This window comes from Triturus cristatus, chromosome 11 (assembly GCF_964204655.1).
Source record: "Triturus cristatus chromosome 11, aTriCri1.1, whole genome shotgun sequence".
NCBI lineage: Eukaryota > Metazoa > Chordata > Amphibia > Caudata > Salamandridae > Triturus > Triturus cristatus.
This window is the reverse complement of record NC_140594.1, coordinates 795,364,139-795,388,832: the sequence shown is the minus strand read 5'-3', so window position 1 is coordinate 795,388,832 and position 24,694 is coordinate 795,364,139. Positions and strand designations below refer to the sequence as shown.

Here is a 24,694-nt window from a genome sequence, read left to right as displayed (position 1 = left end):
GGTTTATTCTGTCGTCATGATTCTCATATATGTAACATTTTCATACTGTTCAGTAAGTGGACTCTGGAATAAAGTGCTACAGAAGTATAAATGTAAAACACATAAAATGACATAAATACAATTAAACTAAAGAAAATACGTACTAAAGACATATGAACAACATTTATCCGAATAATTGCTACTATGTGTTCCCTTAGACATTCATATGTATCACATAGATCACCAAAACAGCGACCAGGGCTTTCTAAAGCACTCATACGTCAGGGTTGTTGAATGCCAAAACTTCCTTGGCTTAATCCCATCTTTTTATGCATCTTTCATACAAAACTCCCTCCCCCTTTATCTCTCCCTTGCAGATTCTTTTTCATCCACGTTTTTTCCCTGTGACACCGTTTCCCTGTCTGTGTTTATTAGCAGAGTTGGTCTCGATAATATCTGGTATAGGACCACATTTATTTTCACTGCCATGACACACGCACACAATTGCACACACCCACACACACAAAAGCACTCACACACACGCATACACACTACATATTTTGGTGATTTTATTGAACAAAATGCAGTGGTATCATAATCCATAGATATAACACGAGGGACCGTGAAATATGGAAAATATTTGACGTTTCCTGTGAAATACAGATGTAATCAAAACAATGACAGCCTCCACAGCACTTTGAAGAGATTTGTTAACCTAAAAGTGTGGATAATGCAGCATGTTCTCAGGCAGTATTGTGACCACCCATTTCAGCTAAAAATAAATCTTCAAGTGAAATGTGCAAATTCTACATATTTGGCAAATTATGGATAGATGCAGTAAATCCATGATTGTACTGTAAAAACTTCAGCCTACGAACTTGATACATCTGCTGATCTCACCATTGCCCATCTTTTTTTATCAACAATTATTCAAGAGATGTAAACAAAACATAAGGGGGCATATCAACAACAACCGGTGATAATTATCGCTCAGCGCTCTTAGCGTGAGGATAATTATCGCCGGCTAGCGTGAATTTTTATCGCTGAGATAGCGTGCTATTAGCAACGCTTATCTCAATAGCGATAAAAATCTACACGCTAACAGGCTAACGTGAGATTATCGCTGGAAACCCAGCGATAATCACACGTTACCTTGTTGATAGGGACAGGCAAACTTAGCCATGATATCCTCCTTCCATAGGATATCATGGCTAAGTCTGAAAATTAGCAGACGTAAAAAAGCAGCGTTAACCGCGGTTAGCGCTGCTTTTTTTGTCTCTAACAGGGTTAGCGACATTCTTGATAATAGGAGAAATGTCGCTTAGCGACATTTCTCCTATTATTTTACTCTGGAACGCCCCCTTTGCATCTCATTAGAGATGCAAGGGGAAGCGTAGAGTAAAAGGGTGCTAACATGCAAATTTGCGTGTTAGCACCCTGTTGTTGATAGGGCGCTAGTTTTATCTCTGCTTTTTTGGCTTTTAAAGCCAAAAAAGCAGAGATAAAGCCCTTGTTGATATGCCCCAAGGTTTCTAATTTCCATTAATGCCATTGTTAGCTGTGCTTTGAAGATAAGTAAACATGTAATTTGTTATAGTATGTTATGATATGTTGCTAACACTTATATAGCACGCAAATATCACTGGACTCTTGGCGCTTACCTGAGGGCTGTATTACATGTTTCTGCTAAGCTTGTTTCAAGAGAAGAGTTTCCAGACTTTTCGAAAGGGAAGGAGGCTGGTCTGTTTCCTCAGACTCTCTGGCAATCCATTCCAAATCTGAGCCATCAAGACTGGTAAAGCCCAGTCGCCCAAGGTTTACTTTAATAAAGGATGACAGGTCACAAATTCGACTCAAAGAAATTTAGACAGCGCCCGGGCTCAGAGTGCCTCAGAGGTTCCTTAATGCAAACTGGCACAGTACCATACAGTGTCTTGGGCGCAACGCACAAACCCTTAAACATGGCCCTCTGTTTGACTGGCAACGAGTGCCATTGTTGCAACAGCAGCGTGGCATGCATCCATCTCCATAGTTTAAGCAGCAGTATTACTGCATCATTCATTGTCACCTGGAGCTTGCCCAACAGCTTATTGGGAAGGCCAATATACAAGGCATTCCCATAATCCAGCCATGACAATATCATTGCTGCCACCACTGTCCGCATAGTTGAAAATGAAAGAATTAGAATCAGTTTCCGGAGCTGGCTCAAGAGACCAGTGCAACTCCCACAATCTGTCTCCACTTGCTTAGACATTGACAGACTACTGTCCAGCTTAATGCCAAGATTTTTTACTGCTAGTACGGTCCACAGGGGAACACATAAATCCAGTGGCCAAAAACTATCCATCCAGGGGCTCCATTTCATGGGGATTGCCAGCACTTCAGTCTTGTCTGAATTGATCTTCAGAGAGTTGGCTATCATCCAGTTCACTGTAAACTGCAAGATATTCTGCACGTTCACCTGTGACTGCGTAGAGCTCTTAATCCACGAAACCAGCTGAGTATCATCTGTATAGTTGAACAATTGACAGTACAACTGTGCCAGTGCTGTAATCACTGTATATAGATGTTAAACAACAGTGGGAATACCGTGGATCCCTGAGGGACACCGCAGGTTAACGCCCTTCCCCTGGAGACAAGACTGCCCATCTACATCATCTCTACACAGTCATGCTAGAACTACGAAATCCACAGAAGGGCAGACCTAGTAATCCTGCAAAGCAGTAACCGGTGCTATAGCAATTGATGATCAACCGTATCAAACGCTGCCGTAAGGTCTAACAAAATCAGCGCAGAAGATTTATTCTTATCTGCCGCCAACCTAGGTTCATCCAGTACAGACAGCATCACCATCTCTGTTCTATGATGAGTCCGAAAGGCTGATTGGCGAGAGTGAAGCAGTTGCTGATCATCCACACATTTTTTAATGATCTTAGTTACATGCTGCTTCAGAATCTTAGCTGGAAATGGCAGCAGGGATGCAGGGTGGTAGTTCTTTAATTTTTTGGGTCTGCCCCCGCCGTCTTCAACAAAGGACTTACCCTAGCCCTCTTACACTTTAATGGAACTTTACCGGTCACCGAAGAGACATTTAGAATAGAGAAGCATTTCCTCCACTGGTAAGGCTGCTTTAAAAACCTCCGGCGGACGAGGGTCCTCTGGCAAACCAGGATTGACAGCCGCCAGAAAATAGGTCAAATCATTAATCATTGTAGCTGTTTTCCGGTGAGACCGATCCTTGTTTCCTAGCTTTTGATATCCATTGACACTTGAGGCTTGAGAGCACCGGGATCGCTGTCGTGAGGGGAACGGCTCCTACCTCCTGCCTGCAGCCAAAACGCAGAGAGGGGAACGGCTGAACTCAATCTCCCAGCTGCCCTGATGCCACTGTGATGCTGCATATGCGCCTGGAGGTGCGAATTAAGCCCCGCCCACCCCCGCAGCACGGGACACTTGGAGGCTTAAGAGCACCGGGATCATTGCCATGAGGGGAACGGCTCCTACCTTCTGCCTGCAGCCAAAACGCCGTGAGGAGAACGGCTGAACACAATCTCCCAGCTGCCCTGACGCCACCGTGACGCATTTGCGCCTGGGGTGTGATTTAAGCCCTGCCCACCTCCGGCAGCGCGGGACGCTTGGAGGCTTGAGAGCACCGGGGCGTAGCCCTGGCCAAGGGCAGGCCTGTCTGCACCCGTCAGAGCCTGGAGGAGACTGGACTGGGCCACCCCTCTTTCGCTGGTGTTTTGCAAACTTTTGAGGTGAGAGCGCATATATTGGTGAAACAGCTGCAATGTAATCATGGGAAAGCGAGGGGGGCAGCCGCCACTAAGGCCTGTCACTACTAGCATTGATAGCATGCTGGAAAGGGCTGTTAATATTGTGTCCAACGAGATTGAAATAAGCGAGAGGCGTCTCTCCCTTAGCATGGGGGCACTCCCTCCTCCCAGTAGCTTGATGGGTAACAATTTGAATGCTACTTCACCCAACAGCACTAACATTAATTCCGAGGCTTCCCTTGATGCGCCCAGCAATTTCGTTATAACTGACGCTCCTTTACTAAACTCGATCCCTCTGGAACCCCCGGCGGCCCCTGAGGCAATCATTGGGGTGAAACGCAAAAGAAAACCTGTCAAACTTATTAGCGCCAAGAGGAAGCAACCCAACCGTTCTCGTACATCTTGTACTGCTTTGAGTTCATGGATATGAGCCTCTCCAACCGCCAAGACTGTTGTTACTTCTGTGCACACTCCAACTATTGAACCTCATCGTTCTATTAGCACTCAGACTGAAACCGGCCTGTTTTCCTTTGAGAGTTGCAGTTACAGAGAAGTCTCCATTAATCGTATTGTGGACACTGTCTTCGAGCATGTAAAAAATCTACTCGACAGTCACTTTGTTACTTTGAGGGAACGACTGACCCAGCCTGAGCCACTTGGTACGAACTCAAGCACCCAGGACAGTTCTACCGAGCCTAATATACCTGGGAGGACAGTCCTAAATGCGCCATCTAACAATGTGCACAATTAGAATCCTAATACCCTGTCCTGTGTACCCAAACCTATTTCATCCACCGATTCTTGTGGTGTTTGTAATAAAGTTAAGGAGTGCTTTGCGCTTGAGTGCAGTAGTTCGGAAAATAGCACCTCTAACAATGGTGGTGTAGAAAGTTAATTTGTTAAAAACGTGCCCCAGCTTATTACTCCTGCCAGCACATCTATTGTAGCCCAGACCAGTTTTATTCCAGGAGGTAGCATATTATGTGAGGGTGGTCCTGATACTACATGCATGTTAAGTTTTAACAGTAGTAGGGAGGTGTTAAATTTACCCCCGGCAGCCTGCCCTTATGTTGTGGTCTTTGCGGGTGTGCCCCCTCTTAAGGTAAATCAAGTTGAAACGTGGGATCAGCTACGCAACAAAAGTGTTGACTGGTTATCCAAACACAAAGGGTTTAGGGCGTCACTCACCAATAACATCATTATGGTATGCAGAGTTGGTTGGGTGGGGCAGTCCACAAAGGAAGATTGTATAGTCATTAATTTTTGTAATCCGACAGTGGCTAAATCGATAATAACGGCACAGGAGGCCCATTCCAATATTGTTACAAGCATATGGGCCTTACCCTTGGGCTATTTTTATAAACCCTCTCTGAGAGCAACATTTCCTGATGCTCCCCCTGCTGCCCCTTCCCTCTCTCTACATAATAGATTCTTGCCACTATCTGATTTGGATAGCCAGGATTGACTGTCTCCCCCACTAGCACCATCAGTATCACCTGAGTCAGCCCCCTTTCCAACTGTGTTCCCACCTTGTGAACTTGGTACTCCAATTGTGCTTAACGCTGATCCCAGTTTGAAAATATTAAGCTGGAATGTTGCGGGTCTGGCTTCTAAAACTAACTTACCTGACTGGTTGGAGCTAGTCCAAAAACAAGATATTTTAATGTTTCGGGAGACATGGGTGAAACGGGAGTTATGTCTGGAGGGGTTTGAATGTTTTAATACTGTAGTCCCTATCCCAAATTCTAGTCGACCAGCAGGAAGTCTCTCAATTTGGATTAATATCACGGCAGGTGGTAGTGCAAGGGTCCTTGACACCAAAAATTATACATTCCAGGCAATAATTTATAAACGGGGGTTTCGGTTTAATTAATTTTTATAACAATGATTTTCAGAGTGTCCCAAACATGAATTTTAGTAATTTGTTAAAAAACCTAGAGATAGAACCCTCATTAAAACACTTAGACAACGCTATAAAGCAACTATCTCGATTGGAAAGGAGTAAATGGTCAGGGAGCGTTTGGACAATCTCGCCCGCGCAGTTACGCTAAAAAATGGGAAGGATTTCTGGTTGGCCGTTAAAGATATGAGGTCTTTGGGACACCCTCTGTCTTCAATCAGTTGTAATATTACCAGCAAGACATGGGTAGCGCATTTTTCTAAGATTTATTCAGCACCAGTCTCAACTATAGCCCCTAATGAGTATGTAGATACCACTAGGGTCTTTATTGATTTGTCAGAAGTAGAGGAGGCTATCGAACTGAGTCTGGGCTGCAAAGCCCCAGGCCCTCACGGTTTGCCCATCGACCTTATTAAAAATCAACCAGAATTTTGGGTGCCCTTATTACTGAACGTTTTTATTAATTTAACTGTTTCCACTATACCTAACACATGGTCCACCAGTATTATTGTGAAGATTTTTAAAAAGGGTGATTGTTCCAACCCAAGCTGTTATAGGCCGATCTCCCTGATCGACAGCACGCTGAAAATCTTGGGGAGGGTCCTGTACAATAAGATGAGGCCATGGGCCGAGGAAGACCAGATTTGACATCCTTGTCAGTTGGGGTTTAGAAGCAATATTGGCACTGTTGAGTAGTGCCTCAACCTCAACTTGATTATTGGTAAATATACCATAGCTAAAAATTCACCTATATACTTAGCTTTCATGGATCTTACCTCGGCCTTCGACTTTGTCAACAGGTCACGGCTTTGGATTATCCTTTTAAATTATGGCTTGGACGCGTCCCATGTACATTTTTTAGCTTATTTACATAAAGACCTGCACGCCTGGGTACGTATTAGCAGGGGCGGTGAGGTATCGAAAGATATCGAGGTCAGTAGAGGGGTCAGGCAGGGTTGTGTCCTGGCCCCTCTTCTTTTTATCCTTAATATTAACGATCTGAATAAGACATTGGTAACACTCACCCATGATGTCCCTAGCATTAATGGCAACAAACTCCCCGCCCTACTGTATGCTGACGATGTGGTGCTAATGGGCCACACCCCAAAAACTCTTTGCATTTTGGTGCGGAGATTTGTTAATTTTATGGCTAGTTTGGACCTATGCACCAATTTAAAAAAATCCTTTTTAATGGCGTGTGGGTCAAAGAAGTATTTTAGTACGTCTATTGTTTTAGATTCAGACTGTTTACAAAGCACTCGCACTTTCCCCTATTTAGGGTTGGTATTTGCTTCTAATGGACTGTGGGCTGACCATGTGGCGTACAGTAGGAGAAGGTTTTCCAATTCCACTAATATAATACTTGGCTTGCCCCATTTTAGGAATTCGGATGTTGTATCTGCCATTGTTAAGACCTATGGTACAGAAGTCTGGGGCTTTAATAACTGAGGTAGCATCCAGGAAGAGAACAGATTTTGCCGTAAAATTCTGGGTGCTCCTATCTCCTCTTCACAGTACGCCTGCCATAGTGAACTTAATTTGCCATACATTGAAGATCATATCAAGGCTCGTCTCGTACTATTTTGGCTCACAGTCTGGAAGAATCCTGCAGCACAACTTACTAGGGAGATTATATCAGACTGCTTAAAATGTGATAGGGGTGTGGAAATAAACTGGCTAGCTGCTGTTCGTAAAAGCTTAACTAGCGCGAATTATGAATATTTATTTTTAAACCCCACTGATTTCGGTAGTATAAGTAAGTAAACCCTCCAACAGGCTTTATACGTATCATACAGAAAAGCTAGATATGACAAAGAGATTCAGAAAACCTCTGTTGCGAGATATACGCATGTTGAGAACATTTCCCACGCTCCATCTAGCTATCTCTTAAAACCCATTGGTCGTTGGGAAAGGGGTTTGCTTTTTCGGCTGCGGATCAATATAATGAAATTTTTGCTTTGCTTTCCTGTGGGGTACAACTCTAAACTTGAATCTATGCTGCATTTTTTATTCTTTTGTAGTTACTATTTAAAATACACCAAAAGGTTTTTGATACCATATTTAAAGGCTATACCTACGATTGATTAAAAGGCAGCCTATGGGAAGGTTATTGCCTTGGAAGATGAAGAGCTAACCTTTCGGGTCGGATCCTTTTTGAAAGTTGCAGTGCGTACTCGTAACTCAATGTGTACTCCTTAAAGTCTGTTCACTCTTACTTTGGCTTTTTAATTGTATTTTAACTTTGATAAAAAAACTTCTTGATGAATTTTGTCTTGCATCTGTACCTTTTTAATTTGTATTGTATTATTGGAGGACCTGTTTAAATTGGAAACTTTTTTAAAGCTCTTTTTCTATTTATTTATGTTCCCTCTGTTATCGGATTGTTTTCACTGTCATATGCCGTTATTTGACTGTACTTTTATGGATATATTATTGTATCCGAATAAAGATTTTGAATCTTGAATCTCCAAATCCAAGAGTGGAAGTGCAGATAACTGCAAGCCCTGATAAAGAGACACATAAATTGGCGCCAAAGAACAGGGGGCACAGCAGGGTATTCCTTATCTCATACTGAATATCTCCAATCTCGTTCAAGAAAAAGTCCTGCATCCTATTACAGTCCTCTGGATCTGCCTTATCTTTAGTCTGGCTGAGTTCTTTAAGCACCTTAAAGGTCTACTTTTGTAGGTCACTGACTTCAGAAATCCTTAAACCATAAATGGCTGCTTTAGTAGGCGCCCAGCTCTGCTTCGTAGTTTCTCAAAGCATCCGGCTCATAGTGCTTACGCCATCTTCTTTGAATGAAAATCTTGATTGAATTTAAAAATTGCAAAAATATATAATGCTTACTGTTGGACTTGGCCCTTTTTGCACGGTCATCCCAAAACCTTTTGCTTCACTCCTGTATTTTGTCTGACCTGTTTTTGTTGGTTTTATGACTCTGGGCACTTTGCCACTGCTGATCAGTGCTAATGTACATATGCTCTCTGTGTAAATTGTGGTTATGGATTAGTGATTCCATGATTGGCCTATTTGATTTACTTGTCAGACCCTAGTATAGAGCACTGTGTGTGCCCAGGGCCTGTAAATCAAATGCTGCTAGTGGGCTGCAGCACTTATTGCGCCAACAACAGAATGTGACTCAGGCCTGTTATTGCAGAGCCTGTGTGCAGTCTGGGACTGCCATGTCTACTTGGCAAATGCACATACTTGCCTGTCCCTAAACCTTCCCTTTTCTGCATGTTAGACAGCCCTCAGGTAGGCCCAATATACCACTGTGGGTAGGGTGCATTGTATGTGAAAGGTAGGACTTGCCCTGATGTGTGTGGCATGTCCTGATGGTGAATTACTTCCAATTTTGTTTTTCACTATTGCACTATTGTTTGTTTGTTTTGCGTGGCGCATCTAAGATACTTTTGGGAAAAGGGTCGCATTTACAACTTGCATTGAACTGAACTATTTCTACAATTTGAAAGCCCTATTTTTAACACTGTATTGTGGATTTTTGTCGTTTGGTCTTGTTTTGGTTTAGATAAAGATTACTTATTTTCCTAAACTGGTGTGTGTCCATTTGTAGTGTTTTCACTGTATTACTGTATGTGCTCACAAATGCTTTACAGCCTCTGACATAAGCCTGTCTGCTCGTGCCAAGCTACCAAGGGGTGAGCAGGGGTTATTTTAGGAGTGTATCCCCCTTACCCCGTGGCTGCGAGATTTGTCCGCAGGGCCAGCAGTCAGGCTTTGCACACAAAAACCCCACAGGCCCCCAACCCTAGCCATGCAAGGGCGAAGGAATGTACAGCACGGGTTGATCACAAGGCTCACACCCAACCTATTATTGATGGTCAACACCTACTTCAGGCACACACAGATTATTATTTTTGTAAATTGTGCAATATTTTTTCAATTTCTAAAAAGGGAACATTATTTCCCACTTTTTTGTTATTTATTTTCCCCTTTTTGTTTTGGTTGAAATGTTGTGGTATGTTTGGCTGGAACTTGTGGATTTTTACACCGTTGAATCCCGCAGGGTTGCATGAAAACTGTGCGAGTTTCCGTAGAGTTCTGTGAATGGGTGGAAATCGGCACATTGTGCTCATTTTTATCACCAGGAGCTTGTTTTGGGCAGCAAAATAAGCATAAACAGTACCATGCAGGATGCCAGAGGGTGCTGCTTCTTGAGATGGTGTTGCTGCCGCTTGACTTGATTTCCTACTTGAGAGACAGCTTTCTGACCGTGAATGGTCACTATCTCATCAGGTGCCCTCCTAACACCCGAAAATCACACTAGGGGGTGGCAACACTATCTCGCCAACTTACCATTGATGAGCTGCTCATGAGAAAAAACTCGACCATGCGGCGGTTAGCTGGAACTCCCCATTACATGCATAATGCAGAGTGGCCAAAATCCGCCAACTCTGCCGGTGGAGCAGAATTTATTGCCCATCCCTAAACAATAGCTACCTTAAGCAAAACATTTCTTTTTTCTTCCACCTAAATTGAGAGCTGCTGGACTACAATTTTCATGAAAATTTTGATTTAAGTTCTTTCAACCTTTTTTGGGTTTTCAAGAGACATTTTCCATGCCTTGTGATTGACAGGAGTAATGAGTCATGACACACGATTTTAAACTTCAGAGATATACAAAAAAACCCTACCTCAAAACTATTGAAGAAATTTACACCAAACCAATGAAAGCATTATTTTTTAGTAAAGTTTTACTTTAATGTCTTTTTTGGGCTAAACACACTTAGGACCATATTCACAAGAACGTGCGATAACTATCGCCAAAGTAAATTATCGGCAAAAAGTTAGCACTGCCTAACCCCATTTTTTTCGCCGTGACAGCGTGGAATTCACAAGCCCGAGCTACATGGCGATAATTACAGTGAACGGCAGAGAAAACAGGCGACAGCAACATTGCAATGGCGATAGTTATTCCTGCGTTAGCAGGCGATAGCTGTGAATCGGCACAGCACCGCCAGATAACTCACCTTTCTCAACTCAGGCGATATCGCATTGCGAACATGGCTCTACAAATATGAGGATGTGAGGGTCAGGATGTCAAGTGAATAACAAATGCAGGAGACATTGTCTGGTTCTTTTAACTTTTGGCATGCAGCCTGAAAGACTGCTGTGTCAACAGAGGCCCTTTCCCCGACCTCTGTACCCCCACTCTATTGAAAGACCCTGCCAGCCAGCACCTACAAGTGATAGATGGAAATGCATTCACAGGTGAATGCTGAGGGGTTTGCAACTGATTAAAATAATATGGCGGGGGCTGGGGGTGGTGGCGGTGGGTTTTGTGATCCTCATGGGTATCAGAGCTGTATGAGCCTTGCCTCCATGGCATCTGTGGGTCTTCAGGTGTGACTCTTGGCTGGGCTCCTTTCCATGCTGTGGGTAGTCGTCCTGCTTAGCACCAGCAAAAAGCAGCTGTAAAATCCCTGGTGCTACCATGGCTTATCACCTGTTTTTGCTTCACTTCGCAGATCTGCTAGTTCATTGTGAATGTGGTGTTGTGGTTTTCTCATGTGTTTTTGCATGGGAACGCCTACTCTGCATCTCATTAGTGTTAGTTGGTTCTGTCCATCAGGGAGATAAATTTGGGGGCAGATATCGCGGGAATACTGGTGTTGTCTGCAGTTTGCACCAGCTTGTGAATGGGGTGTTAAATCTATCTCCACTTTTGCTGAGTTCAGGTGGAGATAAATCGGAGTTAACTCCTTGTGAATATGCCCCTTAGTGGTTTGTGCAGTAGGTGAGAGTAAAATGTTATATTGGAGCTAAAATGGGAATACACTTTTTTTTCAACTTGGCAAGCCAAATCTTAGTTGACTTAGTTAAGTAGACTGATATATTTGATGCAAAGCCACCCACGAGTTCAAAAGCTAAAGACAAAACAAAAAAATGTCTTTACAAGGGAAACAATGTCTGAACAATAACTACACAGGGGTGTGTGTATATTTGTCTAAGTGGGTGTGGATTGAAAATATATAGATGTCTCAACTAATATCTATGGGGCTGAAATTTGACATCCAATGATCCAATAAACATGTTCAGTTACTAGTCTTACTTTCACTTTGTCAAATTGTGTCCAGTCTGTCATGGGTCAAATTTAAAAGGGATTCAATATGAAATTCTTTTCTTTTTTAAATCCAACCATAATATTTGTTGTATACTACACAACATCTGCTGAACGGAATTACACCAAACCTGGCATATAGGCACACTTGAATTCATTTTAGGTACTATCTGAGTTGGTTTAAATATCTGTAGGTTTAGCAATATTAGAATTGCAGATGATGTCAGGCTGGCTTTCAAAGGTTAATGACTCATTCCATTTCACTGGAAAAAAGTATAGTGCGCGCACTCCCTGAAAGTTTGTCAAATAATATTAGTGGTTGTATCGTGCTCCGGGGCATCCCTCTCCGAAAGTGAGTGTGGCTATGAACTTCAAGGTGCACCCCCAGAACTTGGGGTGTGTCCCCCAGGCACTGACTGTAGTTCTCGAAAGAGGTTTCCAATGTTGTAAACAGATTGTCGCAAGTTTTTGTTTTAAAAAAACTTTTATTGAACATTCGAATTTTTCATCGATATTGAAGGTTTCACTTTTTAATCCATTGCGAAAATCATACACGTTTGAGTGACTGATTTGCTATATGTTCCCAATGCATTTCGGCACTTATGCCTTCGTCAGGGGAAATCTAAAAATGATAAATGTTGTAATGAGTATGGTGTACGAGGATTTATTTTCACCCATGCATTGTGATATGGGGGACAGCATCGTGAGAGGTGTTGTAAACAGCGCGGTGAAAAAGGTGTGGGGGGAGATGTTGATAAGTGGTGATGAAAAAGGTGTGAGGGGAGATGTTGATAAGTGGTGATCCAATGTTCCCAAGGTAGGTACTGGTATTAGACTACGGGTATAGGGATATAGAAGATACGTCAGTGATATTTGCGGGTGAAATGGTGATAGAATGTTAATGAAGGCGGTGCTGATTTTACAGCGTGACTTCATAAGTGGGTTTACAACGGGATGGTAGGATGTGGTGCAGTTACCGACGACTATATGGTTAAACCGATATGTTAAACAGGTTATATTAACAGGTTATAACCAAATAAAGGGTAGAAAGTTAAAAGTTAGCAAGAGTCTGGGTATTAGTATCACACTTACCGAGTGTAGGATGCATCCCCGTGTAAAGCCGGTGATACGCGGGAGGAATGTTGGCGGTGGATTGAATGCGGAAGTTTAAGATGTCGAGTGACCATGTGACGTAGATGGGAGTGTTAGATAATGAAAAAAGACTATGACGGTGTAGATGGTGGTGTGAAGAAAGACTTACATGGTGTTAAACAGTGTATAGATTCTGTATTAGTGATGTAAGCAGGGGGTGTAGTGAAAAATCAGAATATAATGAACCCTAGGGATTTCAAAAATTCATGGTGGTACGGTAATACAATAGATGTGTGATATGATAGATGTGTATAGAAAGAAAAGAAAAAAATTGTTGAGAACCACAATGATAGAAATGGGTTGTGTTACACGTAGGAACAAGAACATCGAACTATGGTATGTAAATTAAGATAAGAACGGAAAATGGTAACCCATGGTTGACGAATTAATATTTCAGGAAATAAGTCAAATTAACCATGAAGCTCTAGGTTGTTTAAACAATTACAGATAACATGCAAATTCTGTGCGATCATTCATTCCGAACGGTTTCATGGAGTTTAAAAGATAAATCCAATAGTTTTCTCGCTGCAATAAGAAGTTGTGGTTGTCCCGTCCTTCTTTTTTGACAATGGTTTCCAGAATGCAAAATTTCAACTGGCTGACATTGTGTCCAGCTTCTGCGAAGTGTTGGGTGACTGATGATTTCTTCTGTTTAGTTCTTATGTTGGATTTGTGCTCATTGAGTCTGGTTTTTATTTTCCTCTCGGTTTGTCCAATGTAGATCTTGCCGCAGGGGCATTTAAGCATGTAAACGACGTTAGAGGTGTCGCATGTCGCGGTTGTTTTGATTTTGACTTTATGCCCTTTCATAGGGTGCGTGATGTATTCGCCTTTTATGATGTTGTTACAACTGTTGCAGTTTAAACATGGAATAGTTCCCTTAAACGTGGAGTGAATAGATGGTAGTGCTGGTTGTTTAAGCATTTCCCCAATGTTTTTATTCCTAGTGTAGGCAAAGATCGGTTCCTCATCAAAAATGTGGTTGAAATCCTGTTCTAATTTAAGAAGTTGCCAATGTTTCTTAATGATGCATTTGTAGGTGGCACTCATGGTGGAGTATTTGGAAACTACTGTGATTTGGCTCTTGACGGGTCTGGTTTGAATTGTGAGGAGTTCATTGCGGCTTTTGGTAGTTGAACGCTCTTTCGCTTCTTGTAGTACCTGGTCTGGGTACCCACGAGACCTGAATCTTTGTGTTAAGATGTCGAGTTGGTCGGTGGCTTTATTGGGGTTAGATACAATCCTTTTTACCCTAAGCATTTGAGAGTATGGGAGATGCTGTTTGAGGGATAGAGGATGAAAGCTCTGGTAATGAAGGGTATTGTTTCTGTCCGTGGTCTTCCTGTATAGGTCAGTTTTAAATCCTGTGGACGTTTTGGTGATGTTAACATCCAGGAACGTGATTGTGTGTGGATGAATATTTGAGGTGAACTGTAAGCGTTGATCGATTTGATTGAGTTTGTCAAGGTGATTCTTGAGAATGTGGACTGGACCCTTGCATATGATAAATATGTCGTCAATGAATCTTAGATATAATTTTAGATGACTTGTCCATGATTGTATGGTGAGAATATTGTCTTCTTCAAAATGATTCATAAAGATATTGGCATATGCTGGGGCGGCACAATTTCCCATAGATGTACCTGTTAGTTGTTGGAACCATTCATCATTGTGTTGAAAATAACTGTGTAGAAGGGTGAATTGCATTAGTTCCATTAAGAAGACTTGTAAGTTGTGTGGATGGCTGGAATGTAATAAAGCTTGTTCGATGGCTTCCAAACCTAGTTGGTGGGGGATGGAAGTATATAATGAGTTGACGTCCACGGTGCATAGGGTGATGTCTTCTTCTTCTGTAATGGTGGTTTGGTTTAATTTGACGAGAAAGTCAGTGGTGTCTTTGATGAAAGATCTCATGGTGTTGACGCTGGGTTGGAGATGGCGATCTAGATATTTGCCCACAGGTTCATGTAAACTTCCTCGGGTGGTAACAATTGGTCGACATGGTGGTTCGATAGGATTTTTATGGATTTTTGGTACCATGAATAGAGTTGGACTTTTTGGATTGGGTTGTAAGAGGTATTTCTTGACTTTTTCAGAGATAGTTCCCTTGTCAACTGCTGTTTGAACTATGGTTTGTAAAATCTCCTTGTATTGTGTCGTGGGGTTGGATTCCAATTTCATGTATATGTTTGAATCCTGCAAGTGAGCCAATACTTGAGTGTTGTAATAACTGGTGTTGAGAACAACCAGTGCGCCTCCTTTGTATGCTTTGGTGCAGATTATGTCTGTCTTTTGTGCAATAGCTTTTAATATACTTGATTCCTTGTTCGTGATGTGGCGTAATCTGAGTTTTCTCATTAATTTAAAGAAACTAATGTTGAGTTCAAGGGTATTGCTATCCGAAGTTGGCACGAAGGATGTACCTTTTTGTAGAATTTTTAATTCGATGTCGTTGAAATGGTAGTTTGAGATGTTGATGACAAGGTTGTCTGTTAATTCAGGAAATAAGTCATATTAACCATGAAGCTCTAGGTTGTTTAAACAATTACAGATAACATGCAAATTCTGTGCGATCATTCATTTCGAACGGTTTCATGGAGTTTAAAAGATAAGTCCAATAGTTTTCTCGCTGCAATAAGAAGTTGTGGTTGTCCCGTCCTTCTTTTTTGACAATGGTTTCCAGAATGCAAAATTTCAACTGGCTGACATTGTGTCCAGCTTCCGCGAAGTGTTGGGCGACTGATGATTTCATCTGTTTAGTTCTTATGTTGGATTTGTGCTCATTGAGTCTGGTTTTTATTTTCCTCTCGGTTTGTCCAATGTAGATCTTGCCGCAAGGGCATTTAAGCATGTAAACGACGTTAGAGGTGTCGCATGTCGCGGTTGTTTTGATTTTGACTTTATGCCCTTTCATAGGGTGCGTGATGTATTAGCCTTTTATGATGTTGTTACAACTGTTGCAGTTTAAACATGGAATAGTTCCCTTAAACGTGGAGTGAATAGATGTTAGTGCTGGTTGTTTAAGCATTTCCCCGTAGTCTAATACCAGTACCTACCTTGGGAACATTGGACCACCACTTATCAACATCTCCCCCCACACCTTTTTCACCGCGCTGTTTACAACACCTCTCATGATGCTTTCCCCCATATCACAATGCATGGGTGAAAATAAATCCTCGTACACCATACTCATTACAACATTTAAAATTTTTAGATTTCCCCTGACGAAGGCATAAGTGCCGAAATGCATTGGGAACATCTAGCAAATCAGTCACTCAAACGTGTATGATTTTCGCAATGGATTAAAAAGTGAAACCTTCAATAGCGATGAAAAATGTGAATGTTCAATCAAGTTTTTTGAAAACAAAAACTTGCGACAATCTGTTTACAACATTGGAAACCTCTTTCGAGGACTACAGTCAGTGCCTGGGGGGGACACCCCAAGTTCTGGGGGTGCACCTTGAAGTTCATTCCATTTCACATCAGCATCAGTCAGTGATCATACTGCTCCAAAGTAATTTCAAGACTGAAAAATAAGCCATGTAGACAAAACATTTATGGGCCAATTTAAGGCGGGTTTTGCATCATTCTTGCACCACGCAAAGTAGTACAAGACCGACACAAACTTTACATATTGATTTATGAAACCACACAAGGCCACTTTGCGTAGCCCTGAGTGGCTCCATAAACCTGGAGTAAGACAACACAGCAATATTCACTGCGTTGCCTTACTCTGCCCTGAGAAGGCATTCCATGGCCATTGCATGGGAGTTCCTATCACAATCCTATGGTTTTTGATGCATCCCTAGATTTACCAGAAGTGGTAAACCTGGAAATGCACCAAAAAGATACATCTTCCCCTTTCTCCTCGTTACTTCCTCTCTCAGTGTGTGCTACATTCTGCAGCATACATAGAAAGAGAAATATGCCTATCTGGATTGTTTTTGTGCAGGAAGGTGTCCCTTCCTGCACAAAAACCATCCTGCAAGCATCGGAGGGGTAATTGCATAGGCATTAGCCTGCCAAAAGGGCGCCAGCACAGGGAAAAAGGCAGGAATGCACCAAATTGCCTTAAATGCGGCACATTGCTGCCCTTTCCCTGTCAAGCAGTGCAGCTCAGCAAGGTAACTTGCTGTCCTGCACTGCGTGACAAGTTCGTAAATAGGCCCGAAGTAATCGACGCATGTCAGCAATTGTGCATTTGATGAACCTCTGAAAGTGGGTTCTGTAGAATTATACAACGGTCTTATGATATTGGGAATAGTTTAAGCCCAATGGAAGATTGAATGCAGTGTTTTTCACAATTTTTATCTTTTATTGGTATTTGATGGTATCCCTATATCACTTGAAGAACCCCAAAAAATGGTGAACCACAAAAGTCATTAAATTACCTGTGCTTAACCCTCTGGCAGCTTGGTTATACAGCAGTCAGGCTTAACTTAGAGGCAATGTCTAAAGTATTTATGCAGCACACAAACAGAAATAAAGTTAAAACAAGGCACAAGAAAAACCCACACCAATGTAGAACAATAGAGTTAATTTTAGCAAATAAAATCATTTCGGAACCACAAAAATCCAATCAGTAGACCTAGGGATATGTTTTAGTGAAATACGAGGCCTAAAAGCACAAAGTGCCTCTCACGTTTATCTGGTTGCGCTAGATTGGGGTAAAGTCACAAGTTCAAACAGCCACAATGTAGTGCGGTTCAGATACAGGGGTCAGGTTAGTCCAGCTAAAACGTTAATTTCAGAGTCTGGCAAGAAGGTTTCCATTCACAGTGCAGGAGGCCACAAGAAGGAGGCTGAGTGTTGAGGACGATCATCGCTGAGCCGCGCAGAGCCGATCAAGCGCAAAGACGGTTGTTGCTGTTTCTTTGCGTCGGTGGTAGTCATGGGCTTTCATTGCTGTAGGGCAAAGTGCAGGTCTCACATTGCCTGTTGTTGCTGGCAGTTACTGTTGACTCCAAGAGCAGGTTTCACCAAAAGCTTTGCATTGGCGATCCTTGCAGATAGCATAGCCTTAGCATGAACTGGCCAGTACGCAAGGAGTGCAAACCTCAGGATTTCTTCAGGAGAAGTACACTCTTATGACAGCCAAAGGTCCAGGACCTCAGTAGGCACCTTTTGGGGATCAGGACATCATTCCAGCTGCTGTCTGTAGGCCTCATGTATGTGCAGTTGTAGGTTCATGAAGGACCAGCTGCAGCAGGCCAACTGGGCAGTTGCACGGAGGCCTCTGGAGTTTGTTATGTCAATGTGGCTAACAGAGGAGGTCAGTCAACTAACCCTTGGAGTCACTTTGCTAGCCTGGGATGAAGGAAAGCAGGTCCATTCTTCCTCCAGGGGCAGCAAGGTGGTCCTTCAAGCAGCATGGCAGTCCTCTGGCAGCAAGGCAGTCCTTCTTCTGTACCTTCCAAAGGTACAGGAGTGTTCTGAAGACTGGCTCTGGAGGGCCAATAATTATACCCGGTGCCAGCATTTGAACGGGGGATTCCCTGACCTACCCCAACACTGGTTCTGGAAAGTTCTTCCTTTTCCCCTGATCAAGTCTGTTTGAGCGGATAAACTGCAGGTCAGGCCTAGTGTCAGGTTCCTTTGTGTGTGCTGTAGGCAAAGCCTTTTGAAGTGTAGGTTAGGCATTCTCTTCACCCCTAGGCCCCATCTGTCTCACTATCTGGAAGCACTTCACAAACCCCAGCAGCAGAGCCATTCACAATTGCGTGACCCAGGACACTGGCAGAAGGAATCGGCCTGATTTACCAAGGTAAACATACGCTTTTGTGTAAGTTTAATCTTTTCTGGCATTCACAAACTACAATTTAATAACAACTTTACCACTGAGGAGACTGTAGTCGGGCAGAGTACTCCACACATAAAAAGATAGTCCTGCCCTAGAATTATGAGATTTTGTGGCCTGGCATTTTCTACATAATAATGGGTTGGCCACCTTACCCTCATAACCCATTATCTGCTACACAAACCATAGAGTTTTCCCAAAACATTTTCTAAAAAAACATTTCTAGCTGCAATGCATTAAAAGTTACTAAAAAGCAGCAACACATGTTTCTGTGCAGTGGAAGACCCTTCGCAAAGGTTAACTGGTCATCTGTTTCTTGATGCTGATTTTGGGTGTCACATTGGTACTAATGAGGTGAAACCTTTGCCCAGATGGTGATAACATGTACAAAATGACTTAATGACATGACTACGTAATGGGCTATGTTATGCTGCATAATTTGGCTTTTCTTGAAGCACAATTTAGTATACCCTGCCTCATAATTTGGTCCTCTCTTATGGCTCTGCTACAGATGCAGATCATTTTTGTTGTTGGGGCTACAGTATCAACAATATTTTTCTCAAATGATACCTCATAGTAAACTGTATTCCCAACAGTAACCATTCCTGTTCCATTGCAATATCTTGTTGACACAAATGTGATGTGTTTGATCTTCAGCAGGTTGGTCTTCAATTGTTCTGGTCACTAATAACTTTATTGGGCTTTTCTTTTCCAAGATAAGGTTTTCATTATGGGATATTATTGTAGGCACACAGGTCTCCTACCAGATTGCTTCCCATCCCAGGCAGTATTGGCTCTTATCAATCTTTAGTAGGAGCCAGTTTTAAACTTTAGCCTTTGGTTGTCTGTCTCATTTCCTATTTGAGGGGTTTGCTACAGCCAATCTGTGACCCTCATTCCATGGGTCACTTTAATCATGATTTGAGCATAAATGGGATTTTGCACACCATTCATATTTACAACTAGTGCGCAAAGGCTGAATGTAGGAATTATGCCTTCTGCATGGCCATCCAAGATTTTTTGCCCTTTTCTGGTCTTGATTGTTGCTGGACTTAGAGTCCTGTGCATTGGTAACCCTGCTATAATCAAATTCAATGAAGAAGTCCGATTTTAATACAAATTATGAAAAGGTAACTTATATAAAGACCCTTTAACTGCCTAAGCTTTCATAAGGCTAACTAGTCTTTGCCAACTTCAGGGCTCTGCTCAAGCTTGAATGCAATCATCCTCACCATCTAGGTAGTTACATGTATAAATGTGTTACCCAAAAACACCCCATCAGAACACTATCTGGACCTATGGAAGAACAGAAGCGGACTGTACATGCTGTATGTGACCTGAGAGAAGCCCTGAAGGACTGGGACTTCTTCCTCTCATACCCAGGACAAAGATGTGGACTCCAAGGGTCAATTGCTTGCCCTCGTGTGGCTAATGGACACAATATGCTTCAGGAAGCCGTTCTTCTAAAGTGCCCAGATGACCAGTGCCAACTCAATTTGGACTTGACTGTGTGGTTGGCATTAGCCATATACCCTGAGAGTCTCTATATGCCATCACCTGATATCCTTAGAAGTGTGCTTCTGTCATTGTTTGCGCACCAGAAGAAAGTTTACAAACTTTATGCCCTGGCTCCATTCGCGATCAGCCGTAACGCGTGCCTAGGTCCTGGTCTACCACTTAAATAGACTATCATTGGTGCTCAAAGCTTTTTCGAAACATTTCTCTTAAAACATAAAAAATGCTTATCTCCCATTGCTGGATTTTGTAGTTTTTGAGTGATTTTGTTTATTATACTTTTCATTTGTTTCTAACGGGTTTTGAGATTCTTACTGCTTAGGGCCCGATTATGATGCGGTTAGGAAAGCATTCCCACCTAGGGCCTGATTGCGATGCGGTTAGGAAGGCCTCCTAGAGGCATTTGCTCCTTCCGTATCGGGGAGGTGTCTTCCTGACCGAGGGCCCAATTACTATGCGGTTAGTAACATAGGCTCCTATTGAAGTCAATGGGAGTCCAACCAAATCATATCTGGAATCATCTGGATGCATCGTACTCAGTCGCGTGGACTCTCCCGATCCAGGTGGGTCGGAAACCATTTCCAAGCCGATTCGGTTGGGAAGATTTCCTAACCACATCATAATCGGGCCCTTAGTGTTTTGATTTAATTACTGTTTTGATACTGCATAAAAACTTTACACATTTGCCTAACTTAAACCTGTGTACTCTGTGCTATAGCTACCAAGGGGTTGAGCTCAGGTTAATTTAGTGACTTTGAGGGTTCACCTGACAAAAGTTGCGATTAGTCCTCAAGATGGGTAGTCATCCAACCCAAATAATAATCCGATTTCTTTCACTGACCCTTTTATTTGCCCACATTTTGCAAGGTAATGCCTGGAAGAACTTGGGCAGAGAAAGGTTACAGCGTTACCAGTTTCACTACATGTAGTGAGGAGATAATCCTGCTGTCTTTAAATACCTCATCCAGCACCATTAATGTAAGACAGACATTTTTATTGCCCTGATCATCCCTATTTTTGTGACTGATGCTGGTGGTTACATTTGCTGAAAATGACCTGGACTCTACTAACCAGGCCCTGGGCCAGTGCTGTGTCCTCTAAAGGTATATGGCAATTGTTATAATTTTAATTGGCAAGGTGTGAGAAGTTGGCCTGATATATGCTGTCCACTAGTTATAGTGGGCACCCAGAATCAGGCCAAACAACCCCTTATGGTGATAGGTTAAAGACAACCTTTATTGAAAGCTATCCTAGTGGTAGCTATGGGGAGCAGCCTCCAGGCTAAGTCTTGAAGGAATGTAAAGCATCTTGTTTTACCAGTCTATAATCTCTTGAATGCGCAAATGAAAGGACAACCACACCAGGTATATATTTAAAATATATGTATTTAAGATAAAACACACCCCTCTAGTCTCTTTATGAGGCTGGAGTTCGAAGTGCATAAGTTACAAGCCAGTATTCAACAGTAAAAGCAGAAATACACGTTTGGGCCCTAGGGGCGCACCGAACCATATACCAATAAAGTGGTATAAGAACCACGACTGAGCTAGACACAAGGACTAGAGCCTCTAGAAGCGCTTGTACCACAAGGAACCACCCAAGGTAGTGACACAGGGGACCCACGGGGGATGCGTGCAGTGTGAGAACACAGCCGCGAATCGCAGCTAACTTCTATGGGGAAAGTCGCGGTTGGAAATTAAGAGGTTAAGGACACTTAGAGAACGACTACAAGCAAACCCTTTTGGACTTAGAGGTGGCTAGGGCCAACACCCACGGGAGCACCAGCGTACTTGAGTTACCTCACCCAGGGAAGCCGGGTGCATAGGTGTCAAATGGTGTTGGGTCGCAGCGTCGTTTTCAATGGAAGCTGGCAAAGAAGTGCTGCTGCCGTGAAGAGGAGAAATGTCCGGAGAGATCCAAGCCTAGATCGAGGATGGAAGGAACCTGAAAGCAGAGGGGACAGAGTCTGGGTCACTTGCCAGTGACCAAGGGCATGATAGTCCAATATCCACAGATGTCGGGTGCTTCGGGTAAGTTGATGGGTGCCTTGACTCTTCAGCCACGAGGTCCAGGAGGCGTCGACGACAACCAGGAGCAGGATTCGAGCTGTCCCACAAAGTCTGTTGAGTGCTGCAGTGTCGGCGACCAGGATGGACCCAACAAGCCTTGGCATCGGCAAGTCAAGGGGAAACAGAAGAAAGATGTCGGTGCAGACCAGCAAGGTCTGGGGGACTCACCCAGCAAGGGTAAGTCGGGGCACACCTGGAGCAACCAGGAAAGCCCAATCATAAGAGGAGCTGCTTTCATGGGGACCCACTAGCCAACGGGCTAGCGATCGCGAAGGAGCCTCAAGCAGTTGCACTGGAAACTGGCCCACGGGTCACTCGTGGAGTGGAGGCCAAAGATCTTCGGTGCTGTAGTTGCCCAAGGCTGGGGCTACTCGTAGCCCAAAGCACAACTTCGAGGAAGACCAGGAAGATGATGGATAGGCAAAATGTCATGGTGTCCAGGGGTCACTCTTTGACCCCAAGAGAGATTTCTTCAGTCTCCTAGCGAAAATAGAAAGTCGAAGGTCCAGGATATATGTTGCAGAGTTTCGTCCAGGGTAATCTAAAGTCTCAAGGACTGGGTTGCCATACTTATACTAAGTTTGGGGTTTGCACATACTCTAGGGACCCACCTATGGGAGGGTTTGGAAAGAGGGGTGGTTACACCCATTTCCTTTTGTCCCGTTTCACGCCAGAGCAGGGGGAGGTAGCCCCTGCAACTGGTTTGAACTGGACTATGCACAGGGACACCAAGTGTGCCCCCAGTGCAGGACTTCAAAGCACCAGAGAGTGCTCCCGCGCAGCCCCAACACACATCTGCCTGTCTGGGGAGGGACAGGAAACCTATTGTCCGGGCCTCCCCTGGCAGAGTTTCAGTCAGCAGCAGGAGGCCAGACCCGTGTCTGTGGCAGTGGCATCCATTTTGTGATGCTAGGGCTTTAGAAAGTCTTTACCGGGTAGACCAGTGTGAACATGTCTCTCCCTCTAGAAGGGTGGAATGCTACCCCCGCCACCAGAACTGGCGGGGGGGTAGTATTCTAAAGTGTTTGGCACCAAACACATCATGTTTCCGTGCAGCCAGTCCAAAGTTAGCATTTACCGCGAGGTTATAATGCACTTAAGAGTATATGGTCAGGCTATACCACAAACAGCATCAGAGGAGGTACTCCGAACGCTACAGACGGGCTCTGCTCATACAGGGGCCCCCTCTCACATAAAAACCAATCACTCTGCCTTCACGATTGTCAAGGCCTGCCATAGGAGTGACTTATAGGTTTTATATGTGTGTGCAATTGTAGTGATATAGGTAGCCTATACCACAGTAAGAAGTGTATGCACCACCTTACCCAGGCTGCAGTAGTAGACCTGTGGTGTCATTTTGGAATGCTTCCCAGGGGTGGCATAATACATGCTTCAGCCCCTGGTAGGCCTCTGAGGTACCTATGCCCTGGGTACAAAGTATACCATATACTAGGGACTGATAAGGCACTCCAGAATCCAATTAGAGATGTACCTAATGTACATGGAAACCATTTTAGAGAGGAAGCAGCTAAGCTGGGGTCCTGATTAGTAGGGCCACAGCCAGACTAAGATCGAAAAACAGCAAAAAGTGGGGGTACCCATGTGAAGCAGATCCTACTCTCCTACACAAGGACAACCTACCTGTACGTCCCTAGTGTCTGGAAGAGTATGCAGGTTTAGAGGCCCCAGTGGACTTCATTTACTTAAGTGTTCAATGCGCTGGTGTCGGATGTCATTTTAAAGCCAGGCCTGCATTGCAAGCTGGATTTAGAATTAACAATTTCCAAATTCGACTTTGAAATTAAAAGTACTTCCAAACCCAAAACTACCTTTCTATAACTTAGTCTGCCCTAGGTTCCCCAAAGGTAGAGTACATTGATATAAAAAAACAGGGAAAATGGAAACGACATTTTAACTATCCTGGTACGGAAAAACAGGCAAAGTCGTGTGTCCCTGTTGTCGTGCTGCTAGCCCTATAGGCTAACATGGGAAGGCTTTATTAAACCTAATGAAGTCAAACTTTTTATTGGAGCTAGCTAGACATATCCCCCTAGCTAGTCAACAAACTCAAAGCCAGGAACTATTACTACCACAAACTAGTCAGTGAGAGAGCCCACACTGGGTGAACACAAACAAGGCCAGGAAACTCTGTGAATTTAATAAAGCTGAAAGATTTCTGGACATCTACTTAAAACAGTAAAACAAGAACTCACCAATAACCGCGATTAAAAATAAATCAGGGAAGATAGAGGCTGAAACTAAACTGCTTCGCTGAGTATTAAAAAGATCTATTACCCTGCCTTGCACCCAGGAACTATGGATTTTGATAATTACATTAGAGGACTTGGATGAGGGGAACAATTTGGTCAGCCGGTGGGCGGAGCTTCAAGCCCTCATATAGCTGGCGGCAGAGCAGATGCA

General features: G+C 43.3%; 1 protein-coding gene across 1 annotated transcript in view; it reads right to left on the bottom strand.

Annotated features, from left to right (window-relative positions):
• Positions 1-24,694, bottom strand: part of LOC146785455 (calcium-activated potassium channel subunit alpha-1-like) — a 1,319,298-nt gene that overhangs the window by 1,255,980 nt on the left and 38,624 nt on the right. The gene's annotated exons all lie outside the window — the stretch shown is intronic.